General features: G+C 48.4%; 1 pseudogene; it reads left to right on the top strand.

The window, feature by feature from the left end:
* The first annotated feature begins 27 nt into the window (after nt 1-27).
* Nucleotides 28-7,477, top strand: LOC124680288 (annotated as a pseudogene).
* Nucleotides 7,478-20,679: the final 13,202 nt, after the last annotated feature.

Genomic DNA, 20,679 nt, shown 5'->3' with positions numbered 1-20,679 from the left:
TTTGTTATAACTCAAAAGTCTCCTGTTTCATGGCTTTCCAGCAACGACGAATTCAGGCTAATCCAAAAGGCAGTAGTAATAAGTTTACTCCAAAGGAGGATGCTGTTACTGGCTTTGCAATGGAACCTCCGGGAGGACCTGCAGACAATGGTCAACCTCGTCGCATTCCTTTGACGAATGCTGGTCGTTCATCCTCCACTTTGGGCCGTTCAAGTGGAGCAGATCCGCAGAGGTTTTACACCTCCCAGATTGCTGCTGCCGAGATGTCTAACCCATCTGCTGCCGCTGGGCAGCGAGGCAATAATGCTAAGCTGTCTAACCTTGGGGACAGTGCCAGGAAACAGTATTTAAGAGAGCACCGATCGAGTTCAAGATACAGTCAACTCAGTGCTGCTGACCCATCTGACAAACCCAAATGGTCGCAAACACATCAATTCCAAGAAAGGCCGTCATCTTCGCATCGGAAGGATGACGTGGTTGCAGATAAAGAGCCTACAGTGGTAAGTTATTTAGTTGTTCTAATAAGCTTCAGTTGGTTTTAACTCGTAGCATTCATAAGTAGCAAAGCATGACCCATATTTTTTAGCCTTTATTTAAGAGACGTGATACACTTTTTTGTCTGAAAATCTGCACTATAGCATTTCGGGTGGCGGTGGGTTCATTGAGTTTGGACTTTGGACTAGATGTTACGTGTATATGTTCACAAGATGATTGGTTGTTGTTCCCAGATAGGCAGCGTGTAATTCAGTTAAAAATCAATTATTTCTAAGTTTGACCAAACATATAGAAGGAAACATCAACAACTACAATATTGAACGAATACATTAGGAAAATTAGCTTGTGATGATGGATCTATTGACATTCTTATTTTTGTGTACATACTTGGCCAAACTTAGAAAGTATTGACTTTTTGACACAAATTTTGCGCCACCTATTTAGGGACGGAGAGAGTAGGTTCTTTTCTTGGTTTCTCATATTCTAACTTACTTTCGGACTTGAGATTACAGTTTGGTTTTGTCTTGTAAGATACTTTTTTTGAGGGTACGTCTTGTAAGATACTTCAAATGGAAAGGATCCTGGATGGTCTGGCTTTTGTTACAGTGATATGCTAATAAATTCTCCTCCATATATATTCAGGCGAATGGCGCTAGGAAGAACAGAATCCAGTACTCTGGACCATTGATGCCTCCCGGGGTAAACATGGAAGAGATACTTAAAGAGCACGAGCGGCAGATCCAGCAAGCCGTACGAAGGGCCCGTCTCGACAAGGGGAAGGGCAAGCACGCCGAGAGAGACCAGTCGGAGTCGCTGCTGTACGCTGGCCAGAATGGCAGGTCGTAGCGCGGTGGAGTTGCTCGACTTTGTATTCTTGGACGGTGACCCCTGCCTGCTTCGGCAGTTGAACGATGGAAAGTAGTGTATGATCGATCCCCTTATTCTTTTCGCCCCCCCTCGGTGTGAGAGGTTTGTTCTGCCAGGCAGCCATTGCCGTGGTGGTTGGCGGTTGGGTGGTTCCTGGCTGGGAAAAGAAGGCCTGCTCCTGTAGAGATTTTCGCAAAGTTTAGCAAGAAAGATACTCGCTGGTAAATTTGTTGCCCACAGTCTCGTCACCAATTGTATATCTCGAGAGTGTACCCCCTCTTTTGAGGATTGATGATTCTTACACCTGTTTTGGTAGGTGCCAAGAGAAATATAATCAAATTATACATGTGTCATTGCTGCTTACCTCTCATTTTTTCTGACACTCCAAACACGATGTGAATATATACATCCTTTTTCTTTCGGCATGGGCACGAAATTTTCTGGGTGCTACTTTTAATTTTACAACGTTGCGGATCGGACGTTCCTAAACAAAGGACTGGTTTCGTGTAAGGGCATCTCTAAGGTGCGATCTAATCGGTTCGTTTTTGTCTGTTTGGGTTGGCCCGCGAATAGAGTGCGTCTCGCGGTTCGGTCTGCTCCTACAACACACCGAGCGGCACGACCCATTTAGTTCGCTGGCAATTTTGAAGGCATGGCTAGTTAGCCATTTCATTTCAAACTGCAACACAGAAACATACAATTGGCAAGCACAATATATGGCAAACATATGCCATTTCCCTCTAGGCAGCAACTAGTGGCAATTTCTTCCAAATATGCAAAGTAAGATAATATCTTACAATTTATCTAAAAAGTGGCAAGCTTCACCCAAAAAGTGGCTACTTTCACCAAATGGCAATCATTTATGCCAATACTCTTCAATTAACTAAATGACAATCATCTATGCAAATGCCCTTCAATCATCATGAGCAAGGATCATCTTTTGCGTATTCTCAATCGAAGCCCTTTGCACGTGATGAGAGATGGTGGCCAAGTCCATGAGCATGATCCGGTTCTCCTTGGCCATGATCTTAGTTTTGGCCTCCAAGACTTTGGACTTGGCACCGACATCCATGAGCCTTGCCTTGGCCTCCGCCTCGACGAGAATGGACTTCGCTTGGGCCTCTTCAACCTCAAGAGCTCTTAGTTGAAGATCAACGAAGCTCTTGGCGGTTGCCTCTTTCTCTTTGTGCCGTCTCTCTTCCCTCTCGGCGATGGCCACTTCTTTCTTGACCATCAACTCCCTCAAGGTCTCTTGGAATGCCAATGAGGAAGCTTGACGGTGCCTGTCGGTTTTGGTTGCCTTGTGGCTAGCTGGACGTTTGGCACGACCACCACCTCCTGCCTCTTCGGTTGCGTCTGCATCTTCCCGTGGCAGGCCTTCTTATCGCCATTTTCCCGTCGTCTTATCCTCCGTCGTCTTATTCTTGGTGGCCTTCTTCGTCTTCGCCTGCTTCTTCCCGGCGGTGGGCGTGGTAGGCGTGGTGACGGAATCCATCTCTTCCGCTGGCTTTCCCGCCGACGAAATTTCTGGCGGAATTTCTATGGAAGGGTTTTTTGGAGGGAATTTGTGCGGCACTAGCGGGAGGGACCATGGTCTTCTAAGGAGGACAAGGGTGGACAAGGGTGGACAAGGGTGGAGGCGCGAATTGTCCGGCCCAACACATCGACATTCCAAATTTAGAGAACAGATGAATCGATCTGCGCAAATCGTTTTTTTTTTTTGAACAGGGGAAGGGCCTGGAGGCCCTAGAAGTTTCATTGATTGCGGTGGGATGAAGTTACAGCAAGGGTCTGAAAGAAAAAAGAATTACATCATAGTCCTTGCAATTTACTGAGAGGACCTCAAACGAGAAAGTAAAACGCGATCCAGTCCTCCTCCACCGATCCATTGACGGCGGCGAGGCCGCGGCCACCTGCTCCAGCTCGGGGACGAGACCACTTGATCTGGAACTGGCGTTGAACTGCCGCGACGACGCCCAAGATCCTCCCTTGTAGGAGGAAGAAGAATCCTCGGAGCTAGAGCTCCAGAGGCGCGGAGCGGCCCCCTCGGCCAAAAGTAGCGGCGACGCAGCTCGCCGACGCTTGGAAGCTTCCGCTGCAGAATCCTCGCATCTCCCCGCTGCCACCAAACATCAGCAACTGGCGCAACACCTCCACGCCCTCTCCCCTCGCCACCACGGCCGGCCAGAGAAGAGGGAGACGGTGCACATATCTGAAGCTTGGCACGGCCCCGGGCTTTATTGACTCTTGTGGAGGGAAGAGCAGCACCACCGCTCGCCGGGAACTCCAACCTCCGGAGCTTGACGAGCCGTGGTAGAACCTCCTCCGGCCGCCATGAGCTGCCCACAAGCCATGGCCACCTAGTCTCCACCGGCATCATGCCAAACCGGGACAGAGCCCACACACAACTACTACTAAACCTAGATCTACTATGTACAGACCGGCCTCCTCCCTCCCGCCGCCTCCAGCCGGCGGAGCCGCCAGAGAAGAGGGAGGGAGGAGCCGGGAGGCGGCGGGGGACTCTCAAGGTGGGCGGGCCGAGAGAGAGGGGGAAAGGGGAAAATGAGCCCTTCCGCAAATCGGTTAGGTCGAGCGTGTGCGGCTTGTCCACCTATCCATGCGGACCCTTTCGGAAAGCCCAGGACCATTTGGGTCAGCCCGCTGCCCCAAACCCTGGTCTGGAGTGCGTTTGCGGCGAAACATTGGCGCGCCCAGACGCCGACCTCATGACCTCATCACCCCCGATTAGCCCGTCGCTCCCCACCAGCACCAGCTTCGCCGCCGCCGCCGCCGCGGTGTGATGCGACGGCGAAGGCGGCGGCCGTTTGATGCGCCCACCTCCCACCAACGCCGCCGCCGTCTCGCTCTCCAAGCACCAGCTCCTCCGCATCCGCCGCTGCATCCCACCCGTTTGGAGAAATGCCTCCCCTGCCCAGGAACCGCCGCCCGCCTCATCCTTCTCCCCGGCCTCCTCCCTCTCGTCCATTCTCTACTCCTGCACCGCGCGTCGCGCGCTCCGCCCGGGAGAGCAGGTCCACGCGCGCGCCGTCACGCTCGGCCTGGGCGCGCACCCGTCCGTCCTCCCCAAGCTCGCCTCCTTCTACATCGCCCTAGCCGACGTCCCGGCCGCGCGCGCCGCCGTCGAGCGGGCGGCCGGGAAGGCGCGGGCGTTCCCCTGGAACCTGCTCATCTGGAGCTACGCCGGCGACGGGCTATGGAAAGACGTAATCCTGGCTTATAACAGGATGATAGCACTGGGCGTCGGCGCCGACAGGTTCACGTATCCGTCTGTGCTGCGTGCTTGCGGCGAGCTCCGGGAGGTCACCGTCGGACGCAAGATTAACCACCGTATCCGGAGGAGGAGTAGACACGATCTGGACATGTACGTCTGGAACGCTTTGGTGGGGATGTACGTCAAGTGCGGCGAGCTGGGGGATGCGCAGAGGGTGTTCGACGAGATGTCCGTGAGGGACGTTGTTAGCTGGAACACGATGGTGTCTGGCTACGCGTCGGCGGGGATGTGGGGCAAGGCGTTCGAGCTGCTTCAGCGGGTTCCTGGGGCAAACATTGTGACATGGAATGCGGTTGCGGCTGGGAATTTGAAAGCAGGGAACTATGATGAAGTGATCAGGTTGCTGTCTCAGATGAGGAGTGGCCATGGGCCAGGTGTGGACTCTGTGAGCTTACTGATTGGCCTCAAGGCATGCGGTAAGAGTGGGTATCTGAGGATTGGCAGGGAGTTGCATGGGGTGGCCGTCCGTCTGTACTTTGATAGGCTTGAGTGTGTGGTGAACTCACTGATCAGTTTGTATTCAAGATGCAGGATGATGAACTCTGCTGAACTTCTGTTTGGAATGTTCTCAACTCGGAGCATCCCAGCTTGGAATTCACTGTTAGCAGGATTTGCATTCATGGACCAGGTCGAGGAAGCTTCTTTGCTCTTCAGAGAGATGATTGGCTCAGGTGTCTGTCCAAATGATGTTAGTGTGCTAACCATGCTCTCCCTTGTTGCACGGTTTGGACACCTCTGCCATGGACGGGAGCTGCACTGCTACATCCTTAGACATGGACTGGGTGGTTCTAGATTATTGCAAAACTCACTTGTCGACATGTACTCAAAGTCTAGACGCATGAGATCTTCCCAGATAATATTTGATCGGATGGAATATCGAGACAAGCATGCCTACACTTCATTGATTTTGGGATATGGAATGCAAAGAGAGGGCAGTGTATCATTGAAGCTCTTTGATGAAATGATTGCCAACAATATAGAACCAGACCATGTGACCATGGTCGCTGTTCTTTCAGCTTGTAGCCACTCTGGGCTGGTCACTCAAGGGCAGCTACTATTTGCCAAGATGTATGCTGTATTTGGCACTGCACCAAGAGTGGAACATTTTTCTTGCATGGTTGATCTGTACTGCCGTGAAGGTCTGCTGAAGATGTCTGAGGAGATGGTCGATAAGATGCCATTCCAGCCAACTGCTGCAATGTTAGCGACTCTTGTCGAGGCTTGCCTGATCCATGGTAATACAGAAATTGGGGAACAAGCTGCAAAGAAGCTGCTGGCAATGAAGACAAACAATCCTGGTCACTACAAACTGATCTCAAACATGTATATATCAGCAAAATGTTGGCCAGAGCTAGCTAAAGTTAGATCGTTGATGAGTTCGATGGAGTTAACTATGATTCCAAGCCATTCTTTGTTAGAATCATATCATGATGTGTGCTTACTTGAGCAAGATGATGGTGCACATCGTTACTTGTCTGATCGCATAACAGATACTGATTCATCTAGTAGTGAGGAAGTGAAATGTAGTGAAGCTTTTGGTGGATAATAGCAAAGCTGTGGAGTGCGCTAGGTTTCTTGGACCATTTTATTTGTAAGGCCAGAGGTTTCTAGAGGTAATTAAGAGTTGTTTCTTGGAGTACAAACTGATACTACCTCACTGATAACAATGCATAGCATAGGTTCATTTGTTCTGTATGCATGCTCAAGTTGAACTCTAGATGGAAATTATTTTTACACGCCATCTTAACGTGCCAGCTATTTCTCCATCCTTTGTTTTCCAGCTTTGAAGCTCCAAAATCGTCTCATATTTGGAAGGTTTTGACTCCCTTGTACACACTGATTACAAAGCATCTGCCGATACTTCCTTTCTGGCTCTTGAGGCCAGTTCAAGATTCTGTCCATCCAGGGTGAATTGAGTACGGACCAGGAGTTGTCATACTACTCCCGTGGCCAACAAATCATATCAATTTCCTGACCACCCAGGAAGCTGAAGTACTTGTACCAGGTGTGTTTGGTGAATGCTAATCACCTCTTTGCGGCCAGTCAAGGAGCTCGTCCATATGTTCTCATGGACTCCTTGCATCTCTGTTGTTATTTTTGTCAGGTACTTGTACCTGCATGTTTTTAACTTCTGAAATTGTTCATTTTCGAGACCATGCAGGAGAGCTTCACGGGTATATGACTAGAAAGAAAAGGAGTTTTATGTGACACGACCCATACGACCCAAAAAAATAACCGAGTAAAATACAAAAGTAGAAAGCCAAAGAAAGACCCAGCATTTTGGAGGCGTCCTGGATTACCAGCCTGAGCACTTTGAAATGCGACCACAGGGGTGAAGAAGGTGCTGTCAGCAGATACATATGCATATCATCTAGACGCTTCCCGTTTTCCATGACCATTTGTGTGGATCTCCTGGTGAGAGAACCATTTCTGTAGTGGCTTCCCAAATGTCCAGAACTTGAAGGAAGGGTGTTATCCTAAGGATCGGTTTATATCACTGATTCATCTACTTTCGTTTGGATCCACGGCTACAGGTTTTATCGTGCGACTGTCAACCGGAATTGAGTTGAAAATGTCTGGAGTGATCAACTGGACAGAAGTTCCATGAAGCTAATTGTCAGTCCAGAAACGAATTTCAGAACCGTCGCTAAGGCGAACAGAAGTGGCGGTGGGATTTCTTCACAGGGTTCAGCCACTCTAGAAGTTACAGTCATATGATTGTACTCACTCCGTCCATAAATGCATTGCGGATGATTTAGTCAAAAGACAAGGTTTTCTAAGTTTGACCATAGCCTGTAGCTTAGCTGTATAGCTTTTTGCTTTTTTTTCTCCTTAAGCTTTTTTTGCTGTGCTGGTTGTAAACTTCACACCATCTCGGTGCTCTCTCTCTCTCTCTCTAATATAAATGACACACATTTTGGTGCGTGTTCGAGGGAAAAATAAGGTTGACCAAGTATATATACAAAGATATGAAGATCTACAATACTAAATCAATATCCATAGATCAACCATAAGATATATTTTCATAATGTATTTATTCAGTATTGTAGCTGCTCATATTCCCTTTTATATGTTTGGTCAAAGTTAGTAAACTTTGACTTTGGCTAAATTCATATGACATGTATTTGTGGATGGAGGGAGTATCTGATGGAAGAGTTGGTCAAACTGCTGCAATGTTAACGACTTTTTTTTTTTGAGGCTTGCCTAATCCATGGTAACACAGAAATCGGGGAACAGGGTGCAAAGAAGCTGCGAGTAATGAGCCCAAGCAATCCTGGTCATACAAACTGATCTCAAACATGTATATATCAGCAAAATGTTGGCCAGAGCTAGCAAAAGCTAGATTGTTGATGAGTATGATGGAGTTAACTATTTTGCTAGAATCAGAATATGATGTATGGTTACTTGAGCAAGATGGTTTCTTAAATCTTGCTGCACATTGTGACTTGTCTGATCACATAACAGATACTGATCATCTGGTACTGAAGAAGTGAAACGCAGTGAAGCTTTCGGTCGATAATAGTAGGTTCTTCCCGGACCATTGTTTGTTAAGGTCAATCGTTTCCAGAGGTAACATATTGGCTTCTAAGCTTAAAAAAAACATATTGGCTTCTAATATTTGTTCAGCATGATGGTACTTAATGAACTTAATTTTCAAACTGATACTACCACACCTTACAACATAGGATATGTTTTGATTGTATGCTAACTTTCAACCACTGGCTGGAAATTATTTTTACAAGCCGTATTAACAAGTCCCATATTCGCCGGTCTCTTTTTCCCAGCTTGAGTGGACTCCCTTATTTGGGGAGTGAACTGCAAAGAATCTCATGACAATGAGGACAAGCAATCGTGGTCACCGAAAATAGACCTCAAACATGGATATATCAGCAAAGTGTTGGCCAGGAGGACTAGCTAAAGTTACATCATTAATCAGCAAGATGGAGCTAATTATGGTCCCAGGTCATTCCTTGCTAGAATCAGGATATCAGAATATGACATATGCTTAGTTGAGCAAGACGATTGCTAAAGCCTAGTGCATATTGGGGCTTGTTTGACTGCATGACAGATGCTGCTTCCTCTAGTGGAGAGGAAATGAAGAGTGGTGAAGCTTTTTTCAGGTAATAGTAAAGCTGGAATGTGGTAGGCTGATAGATCCTTCTCAGATCATGCTGGTAACTTGTGAAAGTTTTTGCCATGGTATGGTTTCTTCACAGGCTTCAGTCACCCTGGAAGAATGTTATGAAATGTAAGCCATGCTTGTGATTTAAGAGTTGGTTAAGCTGCAGACGATGGTGTTATATTTGGGAGGGAGGATGGTTGGAAGTTCACATGCACGGCTGATCCCTTGTCATTTACTTCAAAGCATATCACATCACTCGAAGAAAGATGATGGTTCTGGTTTGGAGAGGTCTGTCCTTGAGACTTGCACATCAGCATCATTTGATGATGTAGGGAGAAGCATAATGTGTTGACAGTACTGACAGTTTTTTTAATGATCTAGGCATCAGTGAACTACAAAAGGTAGCGATTAAGTTCGCTGCAACAGCTAATCTTCAATGTGTTGAGAAAATTTTAGCTGGAGGAGGCAGAGGATCAAGTGGCCTTTGAAGGTCTTGATATTGTGCTGTATGAACTGAAGCAACAAGGTAAGTGAATCTGTCGTTATTATTGTAGAATAGGAGAAATCATTGAGAATTGTATAGTGATGCTTCCCATCCAATTTGTCTGCAGGTACACACCGTTTGGTTGATCCTTCTTTTTGCCTAAACTGGAGAGGAGGCGATCCTTCAGTGAAGGTTAGAAATTTGATGTGGGTTTTACCAGAGCATGTATGAGCGTAATAATACATTGTGAAGACACGGAGTCTGGAATAAAATTGCTGCATTTTCATATGTTCAAACCCACTAACTTAATGTTATTAAACCACTAACTTCTGTGGGAAAACCCAGGTCGGCTTTGCGTGGATGTATTTGTGTACAAGTCCCGGCATCTGCACATCATCATGCTCATCTGCGAAGTAGCATGTGAAGTGTTCTCCGGCATCTCTGGCCAAAGGAACGGACTTGAAGAAGCTGTTGCTGATGAAGAGCGCCTGGTTCTCGCATCGCCGCCCACCGCAGGCTGCGGGAACCCACGCGCCCGCGTCCATGTCCGCCTCGAGGACCTCGACCTTGGTGTTGAAGGGCCTGCCTCTGGTTAATATATGCTATGTTCGTTTTACCATGAACAGTTTGCCGTTGGACTCGATAAGGTGCCAATAGTTGCAGATGAAGCCTGTTGGCTCTTCGATGAAGATTAAGTCTTCGTTTCCCGGCACCATGTCAGAACCATTGTCACCGCTCGATGTCTCATTGGTCTCCACCTGTTTCATCATCATCATCATCATCATCATCATCATCATCATCATCATCATCATCATCACCATCATCTTGCTTTAACATCCCATTCTCATCCGCTGTCGCCTCCTCGTCATCATCAAGCTCTTCCTTGTCACAGGATGTCTCGCTGTGCTCAAAGTCTTCGTCGTCCTCTTCATCGCTCAGTTCGTCGTTGTACTCTGGCTCTACGTTTTCTAGTGCTTCAACAGCCTCATCATCGTTGCCTAGTTCTTGGTCGTTGTCTTCGTCGATCGGTGGATGCCCGATGACATGTTTGGTGTCGACAACGATGGGCCAGCCGTCATCATCCTCACCAAGCTCCATCGCGACGAGACCCTGGTAGGAGGTGATCCCGTATAGGTTGTCTCCAAGGAACGCGACATCGATGATGCGAGCATACGGCATCTCTTGTGGCTTGGGTACCCATACGTCCGGCTTCCCGGCGCGGCACAGGATAACCGGGTAGTTCCAGTTGTTGGTCAGGACGGCGACGACATCGTCAGGATTATTGGACCTCATGAGCACCTTGCGGACTTTGAACCACCTTGACGGCTTGACGACGGAGTCCATCCCAGGGAGCGTCAGGGTCGTTCTGGAGAAGGGGTTGTGAAGAAGATAGGTGCGTTTGTGCCCGGCCCCGACGGTGCGGTCAATGGCGAGCCACCCACCGGTGGCGCCGATAGAGCTCGTGTTGTCAGGGAGGGGGAGGCGGTGTAGCCGGCGGTCGGGGAGGGTGACGAAGGAGCCGTCGACGCGGACTATCCACGGCAGCTGCTGTTCTGGCGGGGGAACATGCTCGCGCACGGCCGTCCGCCATGAGCGGCACACGGCTCGGAAGCGCGCGCGGTCGGCGGGATGCGGGAGGAGGGCGATGAACTGGCCTAGCAGATCAAACGGAAGGCCGTCGGACCACCTGTCTGAAGACGGATGCAGGGTTGATGCCATCGATCGAATTAGGGGCTGCTGATCACCTTGGTTCCTAGTACTTCCTATGTTTCAAAATTATAAGATGTTTTGGTGGACTAAAACTTACAAAAACGTCTTACAATATAGATTGGAGGTAGACTTATGAGAATCGATCTCAAAGTTCCGTGATATATTAGAGGCGTGATGCCGTGGTAATGGTATAATCAATCAGTTCGAGTCGAAACCGTTCTGGTGGCGTGAGAGTACTGCATCGTCACGTCAAGTGGGTCCTATTAACTTGCATCAGTTTTCGAATGCAATCGTGTAGAGAAATTCTTTGACGTTTTTCCGTGCGTCGAGACCAACACGAGCAGCTGTCTCGCAGAGTGAGTAAGCGGCAAATTTTACACTTGCCTGCACTGCACCTCGATAGGGTTTTAGGGGCACATTTTTAGAGGCACATTTTCTATATGCCTTTAAAAGTTACAAATCAAGGCATATATTTTAAGTGCCCTTATAAGACATATCAATTATGACACATTTTAGATGTGCCCTCAAAAATATACTTTTTATGGCATATTTGGATATGCCCTAAATGGTATGACCTATAAGGACACAAATTCATGTGCCGTAAATAGTTTTCGGGGCATATATCCTATGTGCCCTCATAGGTGTACCTATTAGGGCATATATCCAATGTGCCCTAATAGGTATACCGAGGGCACAAGTCCATGTGTCCCTAATAGATATGAGGGCACATTTTGTGATGTGCCCTGAAAAACAACAAGTACCAACAAAGGAAACACATATTAATAGTTATATAATACCAGGTAGCACTTAGATAATAAAGTTCAGTGTAGGAACTACTTAAATCTATTACAGACCAAGTTCAAATTACTAATAAATTACATCACACAGATGCTCTACTTATACTTATATATTACGGTAGGAGAGGGGCGAGGCGGCGGCAGTGCGGCACTGCAGTGCCACCATCAGTGGGCTCGATTTGGTATGGGCAGCGCTCAGCGTCGGTCGCCCGATGTGGGCTAAGAAAATCGGTTGTTGTCCTAGCCGTTGAATCGCGATCTACTGGCCAGAAATAGCAGCAGCAAATGTTTTGCATTTTAGCACCTCAAGTTTCGTCAAATCAACCCACAGTCCCACCTTCAGTTAACCCACATTGTGTATATCCTGCTGCCCCTTACTATCCGGGTATTCACATAAAAATGCCACCATGGTGATTTATAACTAGAAAGAACAAAGAGTTTAACAACAAAAATCTCTCCCCTTGTGTACAATTTTTTTCTCGATATTACAACAAAAGCGGCACAATATTTTTAAAGAAGTAATGTTACAAAACGAGGTTAAACAACAATATTTTGTGCTATAGATTGATTTACAACAAAATTCACTAGTTACTTTAACAAAAACCGCAACCTGTTACACCAAAATAAAAATGAATGTGTGTTTGTAGCAATGAAAAGGTGGTTAACAACATTTTATTTTGCTACATATTGATTGACAACAAAACTTTATTACAACAAATAAGCACAAGTGATTACAACAAAAATCATATATTTACGACATTTAAACATAGCCAATAAATCAGTGGCATGGTTGGCCGCGTTGTTCGTGCCGTCGGTAGTGGCATATGCCAATAGGCGGTGACATGGTCGATCAACAACTTTGTAAATACCGTTGGCGATGTCGTCGACACAATTGGTGACGATGTCCCTACCGTCGATGGCGCGGTGCGGCGGAGCAGAAGCAGAGCGGGCGGCGCGGAGCGGTTGAGCTAGTTGGGCACGAAGAATCCAACAAACTAGTGTAACTTGTTTCAAAAAAAAAAAAGCGAGCCAAAACTAGCTATCTAAGCGGATTGCCGGATTGGTCACATGCATATGATGCATGCGTCGTACTACTACCTTACCTGGTATTGTGCACAGGACAAGCTTAGCTACGCCAAAACTAGCTAGCTTAGCACGTCCATGGTCGGTGAAGATCTGATTAGCGTGTCACCGTGTGAACAAGGAGCGAATTAACACGCCGCTACGCAGATGCATCCGGTGCGACGACCGATCGCTGGCCCCTGATCGGTCGGCCGAGGCCCGAGGGAGAACCTACATCAACCTATCCGTTGCAGGATTCCGGGCTAGTGACATCGTGACGCGTGGCAAGCTGCGACAGAGTGCGACGGAACGATCGCGGACCAACCGATCGAAGGCAGCGCCCGTACGGTTCCGGTCGGAGTGGAGATTCCTCTCGTGAGGTTCCGGAGAAACACACCCCGATATCACGTTGTACTTAGCTGATGCGCTACCGTTTAATCATGCATGCTTGCATCGTCTCCCACTATTATTAACTTTTTAAGTACAAAAGTACAAACAATTTCTGCTATTAGGTACAAGAGCTATGTAAAATACTAAGTGCGAGTATACCAAAAAGGCAAAAACCATACTAAAAAGTACAATTGAACAAAGAAAACAAAATACTACGACCAAGATAAAAGGTACAAAAGTACACTAACTAAAGTACAAGTACACTGAAGTACAAGTGTACTAAAAATTGAGAATACACCAAGTACAAGTGTGTTGAAACCTGAAGTGCACCGAAACAAGTATAATACTAAGAACCGAATTAAACCGAAACAAAATTATGTTGAAACCCGAAGTATATCGAAGTACATCCATAGTGAAACCTGATGTACACCAAAGCACATGTACGCTACACCAAGAATCCGAAGTACAACAAAAAAAAAATCACTAAACCTATTGAGATGAGGTCTAGTTTTGAAGATCAGCACGCGATGATCTTAAAAGTAAAAAAATGGTTTATGGTTTATAATTTAGATGAACGGCTCTCGTGATATTTTGTTTAAAAAAAAATCAAATCTTAATAAAAGGAAAAAAAAACTCAGACAACTCACCCTCACGTGCCTATCTCTCATCTCACTTTATTTTTCCTTTAAAATAGCAAGCAGGAAGACCACTTTCTAAAAGTTTCTTAGCACTAGAAGCAACCAGGTCATATGATACGTCAATTTTCCATGAAACGAATTTGACAAGTTAATTTTCCATGAAACGAAGTTGTGAGCGCGTAGCACGTGAATTTGCCGGGCGGTCTAGTTTGCGAATTGCGCACTTTATCTAGATGTTAAATTGAGGCTATCAACGGAATGTTTTTCATTACTTTGAGAAATAGATTCGTATATCAAACTATAGCTATTTGCATTAAATAAGAAAACAAATTAGAAGAAAATGAAGACGAGGAATGGTAGTGAATAGAGAGAAAGATTCTTCTAACTTTTTTGTTCTTTAAAATATTCTATCTATCTCCTAAACGTCGTAGATAATTAGAAATTTCATGTCTTTGAATTCTCCTACTCGTAATTGGAACGTTAATTCGTACTGATCATTGCGTTCAATTGAGATCCTTCTTTTGCGACCCTATCCCTGCTACCCCGACTCCTTTATTCTTTTGTACCGAAGCTAAGAAGCCACTTCACATGAGTTGTAAGAGCATCTCTAGCACACATCGTAAACCGGCCTATAAAAACACGCGTACAGAACGCGATAAACACAGTTTTCAAGATAAAAAATATGTCGCGCATAAGGGCATCTCCAACGGGACGACGTATTTCAGCGTTCGAAAATATCCGTGCGCGTTCGTTTGCGTCGGCTGAAATGATCGAAATCTTCCGCGCATCCGTTTGCAATGGGAGTGGCTCCAGCGACACGACGCATTTTTTTCTCGAATTTTCATTTTTTAGTAACATGAAAACATAATTTACGTAGTTGAACACATGAAAAAAAAACCTAAACGCCTGCGCCTATTGCTTCTCCTCGTCGCTGTCGAGCACGACGAGCTCCGGTACCACCCACGACCACTTGGGAACCGGCGGAACGTACGCCGGGCGCGTCAGCTGTCGTTGCCTAATCGACGGTACCTCGGAGGAGGGATCCTCACGAGGGGGAGAAGAAGTAGGGGCCATAGGGCGGAGTGCACACGGGACGGTGGTACGCGAGTTACCCAGCTTCGGAACACCCGCACGATGACGGGGCCTACTGCTGCTTGTCGCGGAATTATCTGGGCGCTTTCGCGTTGTTACAATGAGTTGTGGTTGTGCCTCTAGGGCTCCCGGGATCCGGCTTATAAAGGCGCACGGATCTAGGGTTTACATAGAGAGTCCTAGCCGGATTACAGATAGCCTAACTACGGTACAATATCTTGCCGTGCACGTCACGGATCCACCTTCCATACACTTCGTCCTGGATCCGGGTTCCTCATGGGCCTCCATGGATCCGGGTAACTCCTATGTCGGTACGGATCCGGCCTCGCCGATCCTGGGCTGGACTTCTTCCTTCATGATCAACAAGCAATCGGGCCGCCCGATGGGCCACATGCCTCATCACCGTCTGTGGGCCACCCGGGCTTGCCGGATCTAGGCACTCGTCGATGGTACACCTATGAAGTATACCCACAACAGTAGCCCCCGTGAGTTCTCCGAGTTTCACCTGCGGTTTCGCCTTGCCGGTTCATTGTAATCTCCGGCAAACGTTGGTAACGCGGAGAAACTTGAAGAGCTCCAACTTTGCATTTTCTTCTTTTTCCAACTTATAGCCGGAAAATGCTCCCACCCCGCGGGACTTCATCCATCGACGTTCAAAAGAACATTTCCGGGTTACTCCTGCTCGAACGAGAGACAACTTATCTTCACGAAATTACCCGAATCTTAAGAGACTCAAACGGCTTCGGAAATCCTTCATCTTCGGATCACACGCAACAACGGAAGTTCCGTATTTCCCGTGCACAACTTCCTTATTTCCGCGCTAAATTTTCGCGGATGCAAATCTTCAGCCGGAATTTTCGGGAGTGCATGGTTAAATTACCTCCACGTCGTTTTACCGCATTTGACCTAAACACGTGTCATCCATCCAACGGCGCGACCGTTCAGTTTCCACCGTTGGATCCGGATCCCGAATCTCCGAGCGCGGCCTATAAATACCCCGCGGCCCGGTAAAAATTCATTCTTTCACCCCCTCTCACCACATCGTCTTCCTCCTCGCGCCCGCGCGCCCGCCAGATCTCGACTCCGGCGATCTTCGTCACGGTGAACTTCGCCCGCCGCCGAACCAAGGCTCCCCTCGCACCAAGATTCTCACGTTTGAACGAGAAACTCGCTCCGCCGTCGATTCGTGGTCACGCGGGTCGATTTCCTTCAAGTTCGGCGACCTCATCTCCGCCGGAGCTCCGTCGAGCCACCGCGCCATTTGCGGTAAGTACGCCGGCCTTGTAGAAGACAACCTAGTGTAGAGGATAGGCTTAGTGATCCGGGTACTCAAACACTTTGTATGGGTGCAGCCGGAAGCATGCCACTCGAATCGTCACTTTGCACTGGTAGCTCTTCGAGTAGCCCGGATCCCAATCGGATAGAACCCATATGCCCGGATCCCATATCATTCCCGCCACCGTATGTTTCCGACATCGGACTAGCTCAACCTTTTTCCGCATCTTCCGACACCGCTCCAAGCCGGATTCCTACCCTCCAAGAGCTCCAAGAAGAACTCGAGGGGCAAGCTCGGATGGCAGCAAAGGTGCAGGAGGCGGAAAACAAGAAGGCGTCCAAGGCCCGGATCCGCGAAGGAGAACGGGGTCAATGGTGGCCTTGCGAAACCACCGATGTGGAGCTTAGAGAGCTCCAGAACGAAGGAATGATCTCCTCACATTGGAGCTTCACACGTGATTCCGTCGTCCCCAAGCCGAAGCCGGAGAAGTTGTTATGACTAAGGCTTGGGTGGAACGCGGACTTTCACTCCCTTGTTCGGAATTTTTCTCTCCATCCTCGGCACCTACGGGCTCCAGCCCCACAACATTTGCCCGAATTCATACCTTCTTTTGTCCAACTTCGTGACTCTCCGCGAAGGACATCTTGGGATCCGGCCAGACGTCAAGTTGTGGCAATTCTTTTTCCGGGTGAAGAAAGAAACCAAGGAGAAAGCTATGGTGAACTGCGGAAGCATGACGTTTATGCTCCGCCCTAGTCGCATGTACCCCCCACATGAATCGCACGAATCCGTCCGGTACTGGAACGCCGGATGGTTTTATGAGAAGAATGCCTCAGTTCCGAAAGTTCATGAAGGCCTGCCCCAGTTTGTCAACGAACCTCCGGAAGAGCTTGCAAGCTGGAGCTTCGTCCCTTCGCTCGCCCAGACCCCAATCGGAGAAGGCTGCGCGGAGAATCTCTCGGCTAGTCCACGACGGACTAACCGGAGCCCAGCTCACACTCGCCTGGTTTTCTCGGAGAATCCAGCCTCTACGCTACAACGCGCGCCGATGTGCGCTTATACCGGGCGGATGATCTTCTCCGGGTTACCCGCCACGACCTTCCGGCCGACTCTCCGAAGAGAAGGATCAAGACACCGGTGAAGATTCCGAGGGCCAACAGGTCCCGGAACCGACCAAAGACATTTATACAAACGACCGAGTGTCCTCCGGTAAGCTTTGTTCTTTTCGCTGCTTCAAACTTCACAACTTTTTGGATGTTTAACTTAACTTTTATGCATCTTCCTTCCAGCTCAACACTTTGGCGGAGGAAGATTTTCGCACCATTCTCCGCGTCCCCGTCACCGAAGACACGGCGGAGGAGGTTCCGGATGACGACGAGGAGGAAGAGGAACAGGCACCTCGCAAGGCGACCCCTCGACCTACAAAGCGTCCCCGCGCCAAAGCTTCCGGCTCTGAAGCCGGAGCTAGCGGCGAGGCCTCCGCCAAGAAACCGAAGACGGTAAAACCACCTCCGCTAGACTCAAGGAAAGCGGAGCGTGCACGTATGAGGATGCTCTCGACGGCCGGCCAAGGCACACGCCCCATCATCCCCGGCGCCCCGTAAGTTTCCGAACATGATGCGATTTTAACTTAGCGAAATTATTTCTTGTCTAAACCCTTTCACTTGTTCGCAGGAATCCGAAAATCGCCGCCACGCGGACCACCGGCCAAGAGCCCATCACAAAATATATGAAGAAATCTCCAGCTGTTGGTCCCTCTACTCCAGTTCCACCAAGCGTCTCCCACCCAACTCCCCAACCGTCGCCCCCTCAGGCGGATCCATCTCCCCCACCTGCCGCAAGCACCCCACCGGAAATAATTCCGGTTAGCAGCGAGCATGCGGACGAAGAAGACCCTAAGGCCAAAGGCCCAGCCCAAGAAGGGGCGGAAAAACAAGTCCAAGGAGAGGTTGAAATAACTTCTTCCGAGAAAGCTGGAGAAGGTGCTGGCGACATGGTCGTTTTTCCGAAGAACTTTGGAGATCCGGCTGACATCACTTCCACCCCAAAGGCCTATGCCACTAAGTTTTTCAATAAGCTGACTGAGGCGGAGAAGTGGGAGCTTCAACAAGACCCGCTTAACGCCATGCTTAACAACGCCTCGGGGAAACCTCGATTCCGGGACGTCGGAAATCCAGACTTCAAGAAAAATGTTGGCCGGTTCGCGACCAACTCATCTGCAAGCAAAAGGTACTCCCCAGTAGCCCCCAAGCATGTAAGCGGAAACTGAAAAAGTAGTTAGCGCTTAGATGCTTAGAAAAAGATTACTTCCGGGAAAGTTTTTTTAAAATGAACCAGTAGCCCCCAAGCATTATGGCGGAAAGGTTCCGGCAATGATGCTTTTAAAAGAAACCACTGCTATAGGCGGAATTTTTACTCCTGCACTGTTTAAAATTTTCAGGAACAGCAGGCGCTGCACTATGAGCTGCACAAGAACATTGCCTTGCAACGCCGCGTTACTCTGAGTCAAGCGGAAAATATCCGGACCCTGAAGGATGAGAATGCAGAATTGGCTAAGCAACTGGCGGACGCCCAAGGTTGGTTTCCGCCTTCTTCGTCATTAACCAAATTCCGACTTTAAATTGTTGTTAACTTATGCTATTTTAGGCGCATCCTCCTCCCTGGCAACAGCTTCGACTGAACTTGAGAACCTGCGCTCCTCGTAACAAGACTTGGAGACGAAACTAAAGGAGGCGGAACTTAAGAGGGAGCAAGCCGAAAAGCAGCTGGCGGAGAAAAACTCCGAGCATATCAGGGAAAAGGGCGAACTGAAATTGAAGCTAAGTGTTGACAGTGAGACCATCAAGTCTCAGCAAAAAGAGCTCAATGGACTCCGGAAATTTATGAAGACAGCGGAGCAGCACTGGGACTTGCTCAATGAGAACATCTTGGGTACCGATACTAGAACCTTGCCCAGATATTTGTTCCGACGTTTTACTTTATGCTTGAAACTGTATGCTTATATCCTCACTGTTTTATGCAGAGCCGCTTGGGTATTCTGAAGAGCGCCGGAATTTGTACCCACGTGACGACCTTCTTCAACTTGCGGGCGATGACTGCAAAGATCTCATCTCCGCCTCCCGCAAGATATGTTACAACTTATCCATCAAGAGGAGCCGTACTTGCGACGTCCGGAAACTTATCGGGAAGATGGATGTCCTACCGGAAGCCGGTGACAGATCCGCAAGCATCCTCAGCCCGAGGCGCGACTGCAATGGCCTTGACCATGTGCCCGGCACATACTCCGGGTCTTGATCTTGATGAAGTGACCACGGGCGTTCCTCCGGATGCGGATGTCAACGCGCTACTCGGATGCGGTGAGCGGCTACGACACCCGTATCGCGCGCAGGATCCGGCACGAGGAATTCTACGACAAGGTCGTCCTTCCCGCGGACGAGCCCTTAGAAGCGGAACTTCGAAGGAGCTTGCTGCCAAGGCGCGACCTGCGGAATCCGGAACCCAATTTACTCGGACCAGCTCCAAGGAAGCTCCCCAAGAGGAACCCAAGACCAGCGGCCGTCTGCTTCGAAAAAGAAAGTGAAGAAGATGTGTCTTCTCCGGCCGAAGGCGCCAAGGAACAAGATCCGAGAGGGCAAGACTTCTCCGGCTAAGGGGGAGTGAGAACTTTTATTCCTGCGGGAACAACAATGCATCATTTTGGCCCCCGCGAGGGTTTGTAATAAGACTTTAAATTCTTAAGTAGCTAGGAACGAAACGATTATGCATGGGGCGGAAACACTTATCCTGCTATCCGTTTAATATTATGTGCATGTTTCGTTTTATGTCGGAAAGCAAGTGCTGATCTCGTCATTTTCCGGCTTGCCCGCTTGACCTTCCACGAGCCGGAAAACCTTAGCCGGAGATGCTCGCCAGCGGCGACGAATCCCAATGGCAATCCGTCCATAACCGCGGAAACAAGCCCCCAGGCATAGGTGCCGGAAATCGCTACTAGGAATCCACGAGTTCGCAACAGATAACAACTTAATCAGAAAACTTAAGCTTACGTCCTAAAGGACGATTTTAGAAATCACAACTTTTATACACGCCTAGGCGGAAAATATCCAGCTCTGCGGTTTTAGTCGGAAAAAACATACACGATCTAAAATGAACAAGTAAAGGAGGTAAAAGACTCAAAGAGTGAACCATAAGCTTTATTTCATTGATCATGTATAACTATTACAGAGTTTGTAACTCGGAAAAATATGCTAAATGTAGAAAGGACGTAGCCTGTGCTATATTCCAAGGGCGATCTGTTTCATCGTAGATGTCATCCGGATCCTCACGCTTGCGTTTCCGGCGCCGGTTAGCGGGTCTATCCCTCGGCTCGCGGAAATCGACAAGGTAGTACGATCCGTTATGAAGCACTTTGCTAACGACAAAGGGTCCTTCCCATGGAGATTGCAGCTTATGGTCT

This window comes from Lolium rigidum, unplaced genomic scaffold (assembly GCF_022539505.1).
Source record: "Lolium rigidum isolate FL_2022 unplaced genomic scaffold, APGP_CSIRO_Lrig_0.1 contig_11879_1, whole genome shotgun sequence".
Classification (NCBI taxonomy): domain Eukaryota; kingdom Viridiplantae; phylum Streptophyta; class Magnoliopsida; order Poales; family Poaceae; genus Lolium; species Lolium rigidum.
This window is presented reverse-complemented; position numbering and strand designations above follow the sequence as displayed.